Raw genomic sequence first — 13,121 nt, 5'->3', positions numbered from 1 at the left:
GCTCTTCTTGTTAATTAATATATCTTTAAAAATTTGTGTATTTATTTATGTACCTGTATATGCTATGGATTTTAGCTGTAAATGTATATCTCTCGAAGATATTAGCTCTGGTCTTTATTCTGAAATTCGAGATGAAATAAATGTGTGTTACCTTTAGCAGGGCGCGGTGCGCACACTTTGTAATCTGCGACTTCTGTGCTTACCACATGACCAGTATAAAATGACTTTTTCCTTGACTATATAAGCCATCGAATTCTTATGTTAAAATGTGACAAGGGCGGTTTGGAGCTGTGAGTTAGCGTGGGATTTGTCCTATATGGGTTAGGGGCCACATATCTCTCCCTCAATGCCGTACCAGGAGGCAGAGGTCCCCCCCCCCCCCCCCCGGTAGCAGAAAGCAGCGAAGGGCCAACTGCGGTCCAAAAGCGATCGCACGGGCCGAAATCCAGGGGATTGACTCGTTTGGTACGACGCTCCAGTGCCACGTCTGGAGGTACTGCGTTTTTCTTTCTTGTTCAAACATTGCGTCCGACGCATGCGTAAAAGGTTATGGCTCTATGATACGTAGCCTACCAACACAACAAAACAAAATTAAGATGCTGGCTGGTTTTTACAAGGAATTGACATTTCACTTGAACGGATCTATACAGGCATAAACTCGTTAGTTAAGGTAAGAAGCGCGCGTGTCTGGTCTTCTCGCGACAGAGGTGAGGATGGTTTCCTGCAGACTGGGTCGCCTTAAAATGCTCTGTTGTAACACATGGCGGTTCACGAGTGAAGTTGTCTCTCTGGCCTTTCTGTGGACGAAATCACAGCTACCTAACGATACAATTTGGGCAAGTTTTTGAAAGCAATTAAAAGCCTTCAATCAGTGTCTGTATTTTTGCTGCGCGTAGGAACTGGGTGACCCGACACTTATAAAAAATCAATGAAACATGAGAATCTATTGGGCGGGCGTACCCGGTCATAGGAAATGGCAGAATTACCCAGATTCTCTTTATGGCCACGAAGGAGGCCAACTTGAGAAGCACGAGACTGGCCCTCATCAAATGGCTAAAGCGCGGCCGGATGAAAAAGTAGTGAGAAGAAGATCTCTAGCCAGATACTAAGGAGTAACCCTGGTGTGTGCTGTTAACGTAGACGTTTGATTTCTGAAGAAGTTTTTACTCTAGAAAACTCGCAACAAAGTAGTGATTTTTTTCGCTGTTATCCTCGTAGCAAAAAACTGGCCTTTCGTGATTTCTTGTCAAGCAAAGGGTATAATGTAAATAAGAGAATACTGATATTTATATTTGCAAATTATATAACCTGTCCTCTTGCCACTTAAGACAAAACTCTACATATCTATGCAATAAGCGCAATCAAACTCTTCTCATGCATGATCTTCGCGGAAATTACATTCTGTCCTTCAATAAACCTAAACCAACCGTTATGGTCTTAGTTCTTTTTCTAACGTATCAGCTAAGTGCGAAATGCGCTACCTGATTTTATCCCTACAACTGAGTTTACTGGTTTTAAAAGAGAATCGAGGATCGCATTTTGTACAGCGGCTTTCTTGTTAATTAATATATCTTTAAATTTTGTGTATTTATTTATGTACCTGTATATGCTATGTATTTTAGCTGTAAATGTAATCTCTCGAAGATATTAGCTCTTGTATTTATTCTGAAATTCGAGATGAAATAATTGTGTGTTACCTTTAGCAGGGCGCGTTGCGCACACTTTGTAATCTGCGACTTCTGTGATTACCACATGACAGATAAAATGACTTTTTCCTTGAATATATAAGCCATCGAATTCTTATGTTAAATTGACAAGGGCGGTTTGGAGCTGTGAGTAGGCGTGGGATTTGTCTCATATGGTTTAGGGGCCGACATATCTCTCCCTCAATGCCGTACCAGGAGGCGAGGTCGGTAGCAGAAAGCAGCGAAGGGCCAAACTAGCGTCCAAAGCGATCGCACGGGCCGAAATCCCGGGATGACTCGTTTGGTACGACGCTCCAGCGCCACGTCTGGAGGTACTGCGTTTTTCTTTCTTGATTCAAAACATTGCGTCGGCGCATGCGTAAATGTTCTGGCTCTCCGATACGTAGCCTACCAAAAAAAATAAATAAATAAGATGCTGGCTGGTTTTTACAAGGAATTGACATTTCACTTGAACAGATTCTACAGGCATAAACTCGTAAGGTAAGAAGCGCGCGTGTCTGGTCTTCTCGAGACAGAGGTGAGAGATGGTTGCATGCAGACTGGGTCGCATAAAACGCTCTGTTGTAAACATGGCGGTTCACGAGTGAAGTTGTCTCTCTGGCCTTTCTGTGGACGAAATCCCAGGACCTACCGGTACAATTTGGGCAAGTTTTGAAAGCTAAGAGCTTCAATCAGTGCTGTATTTTGCTGGTAGGACTGGGTGACCCGACACTTATAAAAAATCAATGAAAATGAGAATCGGGAGTCTTCCCTTGTCATGGAATGGCACAATTACCCAGAATTCTTTTTGGCACGAAGGAGGCAACTTGAGAAGCACGAGACTGGCCCTCATCAAATGGCTAAAGCGCGGCCGGAGGAAAAAGTAGTGAGAAGAAGATCTCTAGCCAGATACTAAGGAGTAACCCTGGTGTGTGCTGTTAACGTAGACGTTTGTTTTTCTGAAGAAGTTTTTACTCTAGAAAACTCGCAACAAAGTAGTGATTTTTTTTCGCTGTTATCCTCGTAGCAAAAAACTGGCCTTTCGTGATTTCTTGTCAAGCAAAGGGTATAATGTAAATAAGAGAATACTGATATTTATATTTGCAAATTATATAACCTGTCCTCTTGCCACTTAAGACAAACTCTACATATCTATGCAATAAGCGCAATCAAACTCTTCTCATGCATGATTTTCGCGGAAATTACATTCTGTCCTTCAATAAACCTAAACCAACCGTTATGGTCTTAGTTCTTTTTCTAACGTATCAGCTAAGTTGCGAAATGCGCTACCTGATTTTATCCCTACCACTGAGTTTACTGGTTTTAAAAGAGAATCGAGGATCGCATTTTGTACAGCGGCTTTTCTTGTTAATTAATATATCTTTAAATTTGTGTATTTATTTATGTACCTGTATATGCTATGTATTTTAGCTGTAAATGTAATCTCTCGAAGATATTAGCTCTTGTATTTATTCTGAAATTCGAGATGAAATAAATGTGTGTTACCTTTAGCAGGGCGCGTGCGCACACTTTGTAATCTGCGACTTCTGTGCTTACCACATGACAGATAAAATGACTTTTTCCTTGAATATATAAGCCATCGAATTCTTATGTTAAATTGACAAGGGCGGTTTGGAGCTGTGAGTAGGCGTGGGATTTGTCTCATATGGTTTAGGGCCGACATATCTCTCCCTCAATGCCGTACCAGGAGGCGAGGTCGGTAGCAGAAAGCAGCGAAGGGCCAACTGCGTCCAAAAGCGATCGCACGGGCCGAAATCCCGGGATGACTCGTTTGGTACGACGCTCCAGCGCCACGTCTGGAGGTACTGCGTTTCTCTTTCTTGTTCAAATGCATTGCGTCGGCGCATGCGTAAATGTTCTGGCTCTCCGATACGTAGCCTACCAAAGAAAAAAAATAAATAAGATGCTGGCTGGTTTTTACAAGGAATTGACATTTCACTTGAACAGATTCTACAGGCATAAACTCGTAAGGTAAGAAGCGCGCGTGTCTGGTCTTCTCGAGACAGAGGTGAGAGATGGTTTCATGCAGACTGGGTCGCCTAAAATGCTCTGTTGTAAACATGGCGGTTCACGAGTGAAGTTGTCTCTCTGGCCTTTCTGTGGACGAAATCCAGGACCTACCGATACAATTTGGGCAAGTTTTGAAAGCTAAAAGCTTCAATCAGTGCTGTATTTTGCTGGTAGGACTGGGTGACCCGACACTTATAAAAAATCAATGAAAATGAGAATCGGGGGGCTTCCCTTGTCATGGAATGGCAGAATTACCCAGAATTCTTTATGGCCACGAAGGAGGCAACTTGAGAAGCACGAGACTGGCCCTCATCAAATGGCTAAAGCGCGGCCGGAGGAAAAAGTAGTGAGAAGAAGATCTCTAGCCAGATACTAAGGAGTAACCCTGGTGTGTGCTGTTAAAGTAGACGTTTGATTTCTGAAGAAGTTTTTACTCTAGAAAACTCGCAACAAAGTAGTGATTTTTTTTCGCTGTTATCCTCGTAGCAAAAAACTGGCCTCTCGTGATTTCTTGTCAAGCGAAGGGTATAATGTAAGTACGAGAATACTGATATTTATATTTGCAAATTATATAACCTGTCCTCTTGCCACTTAAGGACAAACTCTACATATCTATGCAATAAGCGCAATCAAACTCTTCTCATGCATGATTTTCGCGGAAATTACATTCTGTCCTTCAATATGCCTAAACCATCCGTTATGGTCTTAGTTCTTTTTCTAACGTATCAGCTAAGTTGCGAAATGCGCTACCTGATTTTATCCCTACCACTGCGTTTCCTGGTTTTAAAAGAGAATCGAGGATCGCATTTTGTACAGCGGCTTTTCTTGTTAATTAATATATCTTTAAATTTTGTGTATTTATTTATGTACCTGTATATGCTATGTATTTTAGCTGTAAATGTAATCTCTCGAAGATATTAGCTCTTGTATTTATTCTGAAATTCGAGATGAAATAAATGTGTGTTACCTTTAGCAGGGCGCGTGCGCACACTTTGTAATCTGCGACTTCTGTGCTTACCACATGACAGATAAAATGACTTTTTCCTTGAATATATAAGCCATCGAATTCTTATGTTAAATTGACAAGGGCGGTTTGGAGCTGTGAGTAGGCGTGGGATTTGTCTCATATGGTTTAGGGGCCGACATATCTCTCCCTCAATGCCGTACCAGGAGGCGAGGTCGGTAGCAGAAAGCAGCGAAGGGCCAACTGCGTCCAAAAGCGATCGCACGGGCCGAAATCACGGGATGACTCGTTTGGTACGACGCTCCAGCGCCACGTCTGGAGGTACTGCGTTTTTCTTTCTTGTTCAAACATTGCGTCGGCGCATGCGTAAATGTTCTGGCTCTCCGATACGTAGCCTACCAAAAAATAAATAAATAAGAGGCTGGCTGGTTTTTACAAGGAATTGACATTTCACTTGAACAGATTCTACAGGCATAAACTCGTAAGGTAAGAAGCGCGCGTGTCTGGTCTTCTCGAGACAGAGGTGAGAGATGGTTTCATGCAGACTGGGTCGCCTAAAATGCCCTGTTGTAAACATGGCGGTTCACGAGTGAAGTTGTCTCTCTGGCCTTTCTGTGGACGAAATCCAGGACCTACCGATACAATTTGGGCAAGTTTGAAAGCTAAAAGCTTCAATCAGTGCTGTATTTTGCTGGTAGGACTGGGTGACCCGACACTTATAAAAAATCAATGAAAATGAGAATCGGGGGGCCTTCCCTTGTCATGGAATGGCAGAATTACCCAGAATTCTTTATGGCCACGAAGGAGGCAACTTGAGAAGCACGAGGACTGGCCCTCATCAAATGGCTAAAGCGCGGCCGGAGGAAAAAGTAGTGAGAAGAAGATCTCTAGCCAGATACTAAGGAGTAACCCTGGTGTGTGCTGTTAACGTAGGACGTTTGATTTCTGAAGAAGTTTTTACTCTAGAAAACTCGCAACAAAGTAGTGATTTTTTTTCGCTGTTATCCTCGTAGCAAAAACTGGCCTTTCGTGATTTCTTGTCAAGCAAAGGGTATAATGTAAATAAGAGAATACTGATATTTATATTTGCAAATTATATAACCTGTCCTCTTGCCACTTAAGACAAACTCTACATATCTATGCAATAAGCGCAATCAAACTCTTCTCATGCATGATTTTCGCGGAAATTACATTCTGTCCTTCAATAAACCTAAACCAACCGTTATGGTCTTAGTTCTTTTTCTAACGTATCAGCTAAGTTGCGAAATGCGCTACCTGATTTTATCCCTACCACTGAGTTTACTGGTTTTAAAAGAGAATCCAGGATCGCATTTTGTACAGCGGCTTTTCTTGTTAATTAATATATCTTTAAATTTGTGTATTTATTTATGTACCTGTATATGCTATGTATTTTAGCTGTAAATGTAATCTCTCGAAGATATTAGCTCTTGTATTTATTCTGAAATTCGAGATGAAATAAATGTGTGTTACCTTTAGCAGGGCGCGTGCGCACACTTTGTAATCTGCGACTTCTGTGCTTACCACATGACAGATAAAATGACTTTTTCCTTGAATATATAAGCCATCGAATTCTTATGTTAAATTGACAAGGGCGGTTTGGAGCTGTGAGTAGGCGTGGGATTTGTCTCATATGGTTTAGGGGCCGACATATCTCTCCCTCAATGCCGTACCAGGAGGCGAGGTCGGTAGCAGAAAGCAGCGAAGGGCCAACTGCGTCCAAAAGCGATCGCACGGGCCGAAATCCCGGGATGACTCGTTTGGTACGACGCTCCAGCGCCACGTCTGGAGGTACTGCGTTTTTCTTTCTTGTTCAAACATTGCGTCGGCGCATGCGTAAATGTTCTGGCTCTCCGATACGTAGCCTACCAAAAAAAAATAAATAAGATGCTGGCTGGTTTTTACAAGGAATTGACATTTCACTTGAACAGATTCTACAGGCATAAACTCGTAAGGTAAGAAGCGCGCGTGTCTGGTCTTCTCGAGACAGAGGTGAGAGATGGTTTCATGCAGACTGGGTCGCCTAAAATGCCCTGTTGTAAACATGGCGGTTCACGAGTGAAGTTGTCTCTCTGGCCTTTCTGTGGACGAAATCCAGGACCTACCGGTACAATTTGGGCAAGTTTTGAAAGCTAAAAGCTTCAATCAGTGCTGTATTTTGCTGGTAGGACTGGGTGACCCGACACTTATAAAAAATCAATGAAAATGAGAATCCGGGGCCTTCCCTTGTCATGGAATGGCAGAATTACCCAGAATTCTTTATGGCCACGAAGGAGGCAACTTGAGAAGCACGAGACTGGCCCTCATCAAATGGCTAAAGCGCGGCCGGAGGAAAAAGTAGTGAGAAGAAGATCTCTAGCCAGATACTAAGGAGTAACCCTGGTGTGTGCTGTTAACGTAGACGTTTGATTTCTGAAGAAGTTTTTACTCTAGAAAACTCGCAACAAAGTAGTGATTTTTTTTCGCTGTTATCCTCGTAGCAAAAAACTGGCCTTTCGTGATTTCTTGTCAAGCAAAGGGTATAATGTAAATAAGAGAATACTGATATTTATATTTGCAAATTATATAACCTGTCCTCTTGCCACTTAAGACAAACTCTACATATCTATGCAATAAGCGCAATCAAACTCTTCTCATGCATGATTTTCGCGGAAATTACATTCTGTCCTTCAATAAACCTAAACCAACCGTTATGGTCTTAGTTCTTTTTCTAACGTATCAGCTAAGTTGCGAAATGCGCTACCTGATTTTATCCCTACCACTGAGTTTACTGGTTTTAAAAGAGAATCCAGGATCGCATTTTGTACAGCGGCTTTTCTTGTTAATTAATATATCTTTAAATTTTGTGTATTTATTTATGTACCTGTATATGCTATGTATTTTAGCTGTAAATGTAATCTCTCGAAGATATTAGCTCTTGTATTTATTCTGAAATTCGAGATGAAATAAATGTGTGTTACCTTTAGCAGGGCGCGTGCGCACACTTTGTAATCTGCGACTTCTGTGCTTACCACATGACAGATAAAATGACTTTTTCCTTGAATATATAAGCCATCGAATTCTTATGTTAAATTGACAAGGGCGGTTTGGAGCTGTGAGTAGGCGTGGGATTTGTCTCATATGGTTTAGGGGCCGACATATCTCTCCCTCAATGCCGTACCAGGAGGCGAGGTCGGTAGCAGAAAGCAGCGAAGGGCCAACTGCGTCCAAAAGCGATCGCACGGGCCGAAATCCCGGGATGACTCGTTTGGTACGACGCTCCAGCGCCACGTCTGGAGGTACTGCGTTTTTCTTTCTTGTTCAAACATTGCGTCGGCGCATGCGTAAATGTTCTGGCTCTCCGATACGTAGCCTAAAAAAAAAAATAAATACATAAGATGCTGGCTGGTTTTTACAAGGAATTGACATTTCACTTGAACAGATTCTACAGGCATAAACTCGTAAGGTAAGAAGCGCGCGTGTCTGGTCTTCTCGAGACAGAGGTGAGAGATGGTTTCATGCAGACTGGGTCGCCTAAAATGCTCTGTTGTAAACATGGCGGTTCACGAGTGAAGTTGTCTCTCTGGCCTTTCTGTGGACGAAATCCAGGACCTACCGATACAATTTGGGCAAGTTTTGAAAGCTAAAAGCTTCAATCAGTGCTGTATTTTGCTGGTAGGACTGGGTGACCCGACACTTATAAAAAATCAATGAAAATGAGAATCGGGGGGCCTTCCCTTGTCATGGAATGGCAGAATTACCCAGAATTCTTTATGGCCACGAAGGAGGCAACTTGAGAAGCACGAGACTGGCCCTCATCAAATGGCTAAAGCGCGGCCGGAGGAAAAAGTAGTGAGAAGAAGATCTCTAGCCAGATACTAAGGAGTAACCCTGGTGTGTGCTGTTAACGTAGACGTTTGATTTCTGAAGAAGTTTTTACTCTAGAAAACTCGCAACAAAGTAGTGATTTTTTTTCGCTGTTATCCTCGTAGCAAAAAACTGGCCTTTCGTGATTTCTTGTCAAGCAAAGGGTATAATGTAAATAAGAGAATACTGATATTTATATTTGCAAATTATATAACCTGTCCTCTTGCCACTTAAGACAAACTCTACATATCTATGCAATAAGCGCAATCAAACTCTTCTCATGCATGATTTTCGCGGAAATTACATTCTGTCCTTCAATAAACCTAAACCAACCGTTATGGTCTTAGTTCTTTTTCTAACGTATCAGCTAAGTTGCGAAATGCGCTACCTGATTTTATCCCTACCACTGAGTTTACTGGTTTTAAAAGAGAATCCAGGATCGCATTTTGTACAGCGGCTTTTCTTGTTAATTAATATATCTTTAAATTTTGTGTATTTATTTATGTACCTGTATATGCTATGTATTTTAGCTGTAAATGTAATCTCTCGAAGATATTAGCTCTTGTATTTATTCTGAAATTCGAGATGAAATAAATGTGTGTTACCTTTAGCAGGGCGCGTGCGCACACTTTGTAATCTGCGACTTCTGTGCTTACCACATGACAGATAAAATGACTTTTTCCTTGAATATATAAGCCATCGAATTCTTATGTTAAATTGACAAGGGCGGTTTGGAGCTGTGAGTAGGCGTGGGATTTGTCTCATATGGTTTAGGGGCCGACATATCTCTCCCTCAATGCCGTACCAGGAGGCGAGGTCGGTAGCAGAAAGCAGCGAAGGGCCAACTGCGTCCAAAAGCGATCGCACGGGCCGAAATCCCGGGATGACTCGTTTGGTACGACGCTCCAGCGCCACGTCTGGAGGTACTGCGTTTTTCTTTCTTGTTCAAACATTGCGTCGGCGCATGCGTAAATGTTCTGGCTCTCCGATACGTAGCCTACCAAAAAAAATAAATAAATAAGATGCTGGCTGGTTTTTACAAGGAATTGACATTTCACTTGAACAGATTCTACAGGCATAAACTCGTAAGGTAAGAAGCGCGCGTGTCTGGTCTTCTCGAGACAGAGGTGAGAGATGGTTTCATGCAGACTGGGTCGCCTAAAATGCTCTGTTGTAAACATGGCGGTTCACGAGTGAAGTTGTCTCTCTGGCCTTTCTGTGGACGAAATCCAGGACCTACCGATACAATTTGGGCAAGTTTTGAAAGCTAAAAGCTTCAATCAGTGCTGTATTTTGCTGGTAGGACTGGGTGACCCGACACTTATAAAAAATCAATGAAAATGAGAATCGGGGGCCTTCCCTTGTCATGGAATGGCAGAATTACCCAGAATTCTTTATGGCCACGAAGGAGGCAACTTGAGAAGCACGAGACTGGCCCTCATCAAATGGCTAAAGCGCGGCCGGAGGAAAAAGTAGTGAGAAGAAGATCTCTAGCCAGATACTAAGGAGTAACCCTGGTGTGTGCTGTTAACGTAGACGTTTGATTTCTGAAGAAGTTTTTACTCTAGAAAACTCGCAACAAAGTAGTGATTTTTTTTCGCTGTTATCCTCGTAGCAAAAAACTGGCCTTTCGTGATTTCTTGTCAAGCAAAGGGTATAATGTAAATAAGAGAATACTGATATTTATATTTGCAAATTATATAACCTGTCCTCTTGCCACTTAAGACAAACTCTACATATCTATGCAATAAGCGCAATCAAACTCTTCTCATGCATGATTTTCGCGGAAATTACATTCTGTCCTTCAATAAACCTAAACCAACCGTTATGGTCTTAGTTCTTTTTCTAACGTATCAGCTAAGTTGCGAAATGCGCTACCTGATTTTATCCCTACCACTGAGTTTACTGGTTTTAAAAGAGAATCCAGGATCGCATTTTGTACAGCGGCTTTTCTTGTTAATTAATATATCTTTAAATTTTGTGTATTTATTTATGTACCTGTATATGCTATGTATTTTAGCTGTAAATGTAATCTCTCGAAGATATTAGCTCTTGTATTTATTCTGAAATTCGAGATGAAATAAATGTGTGTTACCTTTAGCAGGGCGCGTGCGCACACTTTGTAATCTGCGACTTCTGTGCTTACCACATGACAGATAAAATGACTTTTTCCTTGAATATATAAGCCATCGAATTCTTATGTTAAATTGACAAGGGCGGTTTGGAGCTGTGAGTAGGCGTGGGATTTGTCTCATATGGTTTAGGGGCCGACATATCTCTCCCTCAATGCCGTACCAGGAGGCGAGGTCGGTAGCAGAAAGCAGCGAAGGGCCAACTGCGTCCAAAAGCGATCGCACGGGCCGAAATCCCGGGATGACTCGTTTGGTACGACGCTCCAGCGCCACGTCTGGAGGTACTGCGTTTTTCTTTCTTGTTCAAACATTGCGTCGGCGCATGCGTAAATGTTCTGGCTCTCCGATACGTAGCCTACCAAAAAAAATAAATAAATAAGATGCTGGCTGGTTTTTACAAGGAATTGACATTTCACTTGAACAGATTCTACAGGCATAAACTCGTAAGGTAAGAAGCGCGCGTGTCTGGTCTTCTCGAGACAGAGGTGAGAGATGGTTTCATGCAGACTGGGTCGCCTAAAATGCCCTGTTGTAAACATGGCGGTTCACGAGTGAAGTTGTCTCTCTGGCCTTTCTGTGGACGAAATCCAGGACCTACCGGTACAATTTGGGCAAGTTTTGAAAGCTAAAAGCTTCAATCAGTGCTGTATTTTGCTGGTAGGACTGGGTGACCCGACACTTATAAAAAATCAATGAAAATGAGAATCGGGGGGCCTTCCCTTGTCATGGAATGGCAGAATTACCCAGAATTCTTTATGGCCACGAAGGAGGCAACTTGAGAAGCACGAGACTGGCCCTCATCAAATGGCTAAAGCGCGGCCGGAGGAAAAAGTAGTGAGAAGAAGATCTCTAGCCAGATACTAAGGAGTAACCCTGGTGTGTGCTGTTAACGTAGACGTTTGATTTCTGAAGAAGTTTTTACTCTAGAAAACTCGCAACAAAGTAGTGATTTTTTTTCGCTGTTATCCTCGTAGCAAAAAACTGGCCTTTCGTGATTTCTTGTCAAGCAAAGGGTATAATGTAAATAAGAGAATACTGATATTTATATTTGCAAATTATATAACCTGTCCTCTTGCCACTTAAGACAAACTCTACATATCTATGCAATAAGCGCAATCAAACTCTTCTCATGCATGATTTTCGCGGAAATTACATTCTGTCCTTCAATAAACCTAAACCAACCGTTATGGTCTTAGTTCTTTTTCTAACGTATCAGCTAAGTTGCGAAATGCGCTACCTGATTTTATCCCTACCACTGAGTTTACTGGTTTTAAAAGAGAATCCAGGATCGCATTTTGTACAGCGGCTTTTCTTGTTAATTAATATATCTTTAAATTTTGTGTATTTATTTATGTACCTGTATATGCTATGTATTTTAGCTGTAAATGTAATCTCTCGAAGATATTAGCTCTTGTATTTATTCTGAAATTCGAGATGAAATAAATGTGTGTTACCTTTAGCAGGGCGCGTGCGCACACTTTGTAATCTGCGACTTCTGTGCTTACCACATGACAGATAAAATGACTTTTTCCTTGAATATATAAGCCATCGAATTCTTATGTTAAATTGACAAGGGCGGTTTGGAGCTGTGAGTAGGCGTGGGATTTGTCTCATATGGTTTAGGGGCCGACATATCTCTCCCTCAATGCCGTACCAGGAGGCGAGGTCGGTAGCAGAAAGCAGCGAAGGGCCAACTGCGTCCAAAAGCGATCGCACGGGCCGAAATCCCGGGATGACTCGTTTGGTACGACGCTCCAGCGCCACGTCTGGAGGTACTGCGTTTTTCTTTCTTGTTCAAACATTGCGTCGGCGCATGCGTAAATGTTCTGGCTCTCCGATACGTAGCCTACCAAAAAAAATAAATAAATAAGATGCTGGCTGGTTTTTACAAGGAATTGACATTTCACTTGAACAGATTCTACAGGCATAAACTCGTAAGGTAAGAAGCGCGCGTGTCTGGTCTTCTCGAGACAGAGGTGAGAGATGGTTTCATGCAGACTGGGTCGCCTAAAATGCCCTGTTGTAAACATGGCGGTTCACGAGTGAAGTTGTCTCTCTGGCCTTTCTGTGGACGAAATCCAGGACCTACCGGTACAATTTGGGCAAGTTTTGAAAGCTAAAAGCTTCAATCAGTGCTGTATTTTGCTGGTAGGACTGGGTGACCCGACACTTATAAAAAATCAATGAAAATGAGAATCGGGGGGCCTTCCCTTGTCATGGAATGGCAGAATTACCCAGAATTCTTTATGGCCACGAAGGAGGCAACTTGAGAAGCACGAGACTGGCCCTCATCAAATGGCTAAAGCGCGGCCGGAGGAAAAAGTAGTGAGAAGAAGATCTCTAGCCAGATACTAAGGAGTAACCCTGGTGTGTGCTGTTAACGTAGACGTTTGATTTCTGAAGAAGTTTTTACTCTAGAAAACTCGCAACAAAGTAGTGATTTTT

This window comes from Montipora foliosa, chromosome 12, assembly GCF_036669935.1.
Source record: "Montipora foliosa isolate CH-2021 chromosome 12, ASM3666993v2, whole genome shotgun sequence".
NCBI lineage: Eukaryota > Metazoa > Cnidaria > Anthozoa > Scleractinia > Acroporidae > Montipora > Montipora foliosa.
The sequence above is the reverse complement of the archived record's forward strand: the minus strand, read 5'-3'. Positions refer to the sequence as shown.